This window comes from Branchiostoma belcheri, unplaced genomic scaffold (genome assembly GCF_001625305.1).
Source record: "Branchiostoma belcheri isolate BF01 breed outbred unplaced genomic scaffold, Haploidv18h27 scaffold11, whole genome shotgun sequence".
Lineage (NCBI taxonomy): Eukaryota > Metazoa > Chordata > Leptocardii > Amphioxiformes > Branchiostomatidae > Branchiostoma > Branchiostoma belcheri.
Genome location: NW_017802491.1, coordinates 94935 through 100697, shown reverse-complemented (window position 1 = coordinate 100697; position 5763 = coordinate 94935). Strand labels below are relative to the sequence as shown.

General features: G+C 42.8%; 1 pseudogene; it reads right to left on the bottom strand.

Moving 5' to 3' along the window:
- Positions 1-10: 10 nt before the first annotated feature.
- The window catches only part of LOC109481763, a 96760-nt pseudogene continuing 91007 nt past the window's right edge, over positions 11-5763 (bottom strand).

The window sequence follows — 5763 nt, the reverse complement described above, 5'->3', positions numbered from 1 at the left end:
TTTTTTTTTTGGGGGGGTTATTTTCCAACAAAATCTGTACATTTGGGGTCCTGGAGACCTTTTATTACACTCAAATCTTCTGAAACTTGGTCTAGGTATGCTTTATATATCTACCAACAACAATTGATTATAATATTTGCAATATTATCCCTTAAACTTGTATTATTTTGGACTTTTTGACTGTTTTTAGGTCACAATTTACAATATAGTTAGGGATGATTATCCATGAGTCCTCTGTCTGGTATGCACAGTAAGCAACCAATAGGCATGCAGCTTTCCTCTACTCGTCTTGCTGATTGGCTGTTGGATATAATTGGGTTACCTCCACTAACAGCTGCACAACCCATACCATATTGAAAGTAGATACTGTATTGAAGTGTTTTGGTAGGTATGTCAAACTTTCCTGCTTAAGCATTAGAATGTAGGGCATACATGCCTTTTTTATCTTAAAAATCAACAGTTTACATTATGCAAATAAAAATTCTAATCAATAATGTAGGGGATAACTATCCAACTGTTTATATATTCTTTGTTATTTGTCACTTCATACTATAGTTATATCGATGTAAAAAAAATGTTTTCCCTTGTATTCTGCTTCTTTCCCTGCCATGTCGTAAAAGATGTGGTGAAGCCATGCTGAATTTGCTCCAAAGCAAAGCCGACTCGGCCTTTCTAGTTTAAATTGGAACTTCAAGCCATAGGTATTGTCTCCTCACTGACAAGCATTAGTGGTCAGACGGAGAACCCCTGTGTTGTGGAGACGCTGTAGTTGTTTGAACTCATCCGGTACGCTGTGGCTTTTGCCGGGAAGGGCATTGTCAAAGTAGTGCTCAGTCAGACGTCTGTAGTTCCTGTCGAAGTGGAAGGGCCAGAAGCCGTACAGATGCACCTCCTCACATATCTGTATGGCTGCACTGACTAGGTATAACCCTAGACAAATAAAGGAAATACATATAACATACCAAAGAAAAGTAGCAATATAAAAGGACGCTATAAGTATACAACATGACAAAATGATTTTGGTCATCTTACGTTAAATTGCTTAAAATGAAAAAGAAATAGGATAAAATAAGGTAGAGCGAAAGAAACCATTAAATGGTTCCTGATATATACCCGTGGTCGCTCTTTTACGGTTCAATCCATTTTTGACCAGTATGACTGCGCTGATTTTATAAAATCAGGATGAGGTATGATGATTTCATTGTTCGTGTGGTTAATTTCCCTCAGAGCTTGGTGTGCTGCGAAAGTAACTTCCACATAATCCTGACTGAAGAACGCAGGGATCCAAAGGTAGCTGTTCCCGTAGGTGGAGAGGTCCCGCACAAAGGCTGCAACGTTTTCCGATTTCATTTCATTCTTAAATGTTAAAGAGAACCAAACACTCTATCATACATAATTCTGTCTCCTAAGTAGTGTTGGTGACAAAATACAATACAATTCTCTTCTTCGCAAGCTCCGAAGAGAACTATGTTTCCCGTCTATTTCACAGACAACACACACAATTAGGGTAGTGAGCTCACCGTCACGAATGTGACCGTACAGAGAAAGGTTGAGCCACGAATGACCCTTACGAGGGTTAGGGAGGAAGGGTCAGAGGGTAAAGGGGCGGAATAATTAGTATCAGGGTAGGGGTCACGTGATTGTCTGTTCAGCCGACGGGAAACGAGATTGTACAAGCTATACAAAAAGATAAATACTAGTATACGAAAATTATTAGTACCTAGCAGAAAATGGTGCATAAATACAAATTGGAATGGGTTAAAGACTTAGGATAACTAAAGATATTAGTGTAACATCGGTGCAAAGGTGTAATTTAGTACAAAAGGTGTTTTTTGTGATGAGTGTTGAAGACCCGGTTATGTGTCTGGGTAGACTTTAACTCTCCAACATTGAAGGCTATCGCGATTGAAAACAACTTCTACAGGCTCTCGTTCTTCCCCGGCACCATCAGAGAATGGACAGGACCTGGGCCTGGTGCGGTGGACGTGGGGTCGTGGATTTTTATTGATAACAACCCGATTTATAAGATTCCCGAGAGTGAAGATTTTTATGTAAGAAGACCCTACACGTACTTCCACCTTATCATGTCAGGATTGAGTGTGATGAGACTGGTGCTTTTCCCGATGTCTTTTAAGTACACTTTGTTCATCGGCGCCATGTTGCACCTGCAAAATATACCAAACATCATCATTGTTCATTTGACCAAGTGTTTTCAGTTAAACAGTTTACAGTTAAAGGGGAATATGGTTATCAAGCATAATCTGTAGCAATAATATTGTGATGACGTTCAATAACACATGTAATGAGTCGTAGGGGTGGGGGTAAATAACCACCTGGCAAATGCAGTTTAATTAGGCAACAACTCAGAGTTCTCTACGTTCCGGGTGTCAGCATTTGATCGGTGGTGACTGGGCACTGCCTGGTCGATTAACTGATTAGTACCTAGTCGGTTTTGTAACGTTTTTACCACAGAATTATACAATTGTATATATGAGTAAAGGGTCTAGTTGGTAAGACTTCTAAGCACTAGTAAACAAAAATAAAAGTACCACACCGTTAAGTATTCCTTTCATATAGATGTTTAACAGAATCCCTTACCTAAATATAAATCCCGAGGCGTCTATCTCTTTTCCACATCCACTTCCTTTCAGTATACCGCCGTTCCCTACAACACTGCATGTCTTAAAGTGCTTAATGGCCTTGGCCTTGAAAGGGCTTGTCTGGGTAGAAAAATGCAATATGGTAATATTTTACATATAAAGCTCAATATTAATTAGTAACTGACATATAAGAGGTGTTACATTTTTTTATTCGTTATTTAACCCTCAAACACCCGAACTTTTTTTGTGACGTTAATGCTCGAACGGGGTCAAAATGGACCCCATTTGCTTTCTTTCCAATTTATATTCCTTTTTGCATCCTTTCCGTGACCTTTGCACATATATTGGTTAAACATAGTAAGAGGTATATTTTGGCATGATTAAGTGTTAAAAAAGTCCAGCTCATTATCATAATTTATGCAAGAATAGGATGAGTCCTGCAGGCATAAACATGGGGTTGACCTTTGACCTCATATGATTGTCAAATTGTCACACCTCTGAAAACCTGATGACCTAATTTCTGAGGTTGAGGTTACTTGGCAAACTGCATAATATTGAAGCAATAATGCTTCCTTAAAGACATATTGAGGACATCCGAACAATTTTGTTTGTGAGAAAGTGCAAATACATGGCTGGGGTCCGTTTGGACCCGAGACGGTCTTACTTAAGACTTCAGTTATAATTTTTACAATCTCCAAAAACAATTAGGAGAACGTATAGAAGAGGTTTATCGGGAGTCACGGGAGGAATTTTTTTCGAATGGAAATATTTCAAATAGCACATAAAACATACGCTTGGGATTCAAATGGACCCCGGTCGGGTGTTTGAGGGTTAAGGCATCCATCGCCCTTATAAAAGAAAACATACAACTAGAAATACACATAATGGCAACAGTTTGAATATGAGTATGATTGCAGACGCACCAATGCATTGCGGAATAATCTGTTGAGAAATAATACCTCGGATTTGAGAACAGATTGGATTATGTTACTAAGGAGTTGTACGGACAAAATATAAAAAAATAGCTTTGTTTGCGCAATGCATCGTCAGAGGAGTTTCCCCAATGGTGAACATACACTTCACTGATACTGCAGAAGCTGGGTAAAACATGATAATGCGGAAACAATTGCTGTAGGTAATTTGTCACTTTGATACAACTCTAGTGCCAGTGGAGTCCCATAACTGTGAGTGTTCAATGGATGCAAACAACCTCGTTTTTACAAATGGAGGACAAAAAGCAGGAAGCTCGCGAAGACAAAGTGGGGCGCAGATGCAAGTACCGCACGAGCCACAGCCTTTGGACGGTGCTTCTCTACAGCAGAACACGCAGCCCCTGTGCGGTGTAGGTCATCACATACCACAAATTGAACTTGCTTTGAAGCTTTGACCTCCGCCTGTAGAGCCGTCTCTCGATGCCTACGCTCCACGAGAGTCGATGATCTCTACCTGCTGTGCGGCATCCCACGACCACACATAAAAAGAGCAGTGGCGGCACTCCATGTAGTTCACCAACATGCTCCTGCATGTAAAAGACTCAAATCGAGACACAGCTTCCTCAGTTGAGCCACTTCTGTCGGAGCACAAACATGAAACAGGTAGTCAACATACCAACAAGAGAAGACGTCACCCTAGATCTCATCATCACCAATCTTGGTCGCTTCTACAGTCCGTGTTCTGCAATCGCCCCACTGGGGATGAGTGACCATAGATCTATAGTCTTTTTACCCGGACAACAAACAAAGACAAACAAATCTACGAGAAGAACCGTCCGTCCTATGCAAGACTCAAGACTGCGTTCGTTCGGCGCTTGGATCACATCGCATGATTGGTCCGAGGTCACACGAGAAGAGGGAAGCCAAGCCATGACAACAGCCCTGTACAACACACTCCAGGACAAAATCTCCGAGCACTTCCCAACGCGCCGTATTAAGATCCATAGTAAGGACAAGCCATGGGTCACCCCTGAGATAAAGAACCTCATATCCCTTCGCCAACGAGCCCTTAACAACGGAAAGACGTCAGAATGGAAAGTCGTACGTAACAAACTGCAGGCGAAAATCCGAAGCGCAAGACAGTCTTTCTACAGTAGTAAAGTGCAAGGCCTACGGAAACACGACCCAGCCAACTGGCACAAGGACATTAAGTCAATGGCTAACTTGGGCAGAACCAATCCTGTAATCCACATAGACGGAATTGCTCCGGACAACAACAAAGCATCGGCCGATGCGATTAACAGCAGCCTCAGCAAAATAACCCTGTCACTCCCACCGCTGGACATCAGTCTCCTGCCCGCCTTCCTCCCAGATCTACAGCCGCCACAGGTGAAAGTATGGGAGATGTACGACAGGTTGCAGAAAGTACGTGTCCGCAAGGCGGCCGGTCCGGACAACATCACAGGACGGCTGATAAGAGAATTTGCATACGAACTGAGCCAGCCACTGACATGCATTCTGAACGCATCCCTGAGTGAGGGCCTCGTCCCCCGTGAATGGCGCGAGGCAACCGTCATCCCCATCCCCAAAACAAAACCTCCGTCCTTAGAGGAACTCCGCCCAGTTTCACTTACCTCACTACTAGCTAAGGTATGTGAAGGCTTCGTAGCTAAATGGACGTTGGTAGACATCATTCAGAACATCGACCCCAAACAGTTTGGCGGACTTCCTGGGAAATCAACAACACATTGTCTAGTGGACATCCTTCACCATCTCAGTTCTACCGCGGACCGGAGAGGTACACTTAGAAGCATCGTCTTGACTGATTTCTCTAAAGCTTTTGATAGGGTCGAACATACAACTGCGATATCAAGGCTGTTAGAGTTAGGCTGCAGACCCTCACTGACCCGCTCTATCTGCGACTTTCTTTCTGAGAGGAGACAACGGGTCCTATACCAGGGTTCGCTTTCCGAGTGGGAGATACTTACCTGCGGCCTCCCACAAGGCACTGTTTTGGCTCCCATCATCTTCATAGCGATGATCAACAGCGCCGCTGTCAAGACCCGATCCACCAATTGGAAATTTGTTGACGATCTCTCAATGATTGAGAGCCGACTAACTCGTAAACCCTCACTCCTACAACATGATCTCAACGACCTGGAACAGTGGACTGCGAACAGTTACATGAAGTTACATCCAAAGAAATGCAAGGCCATTCATGTGTACTTTAC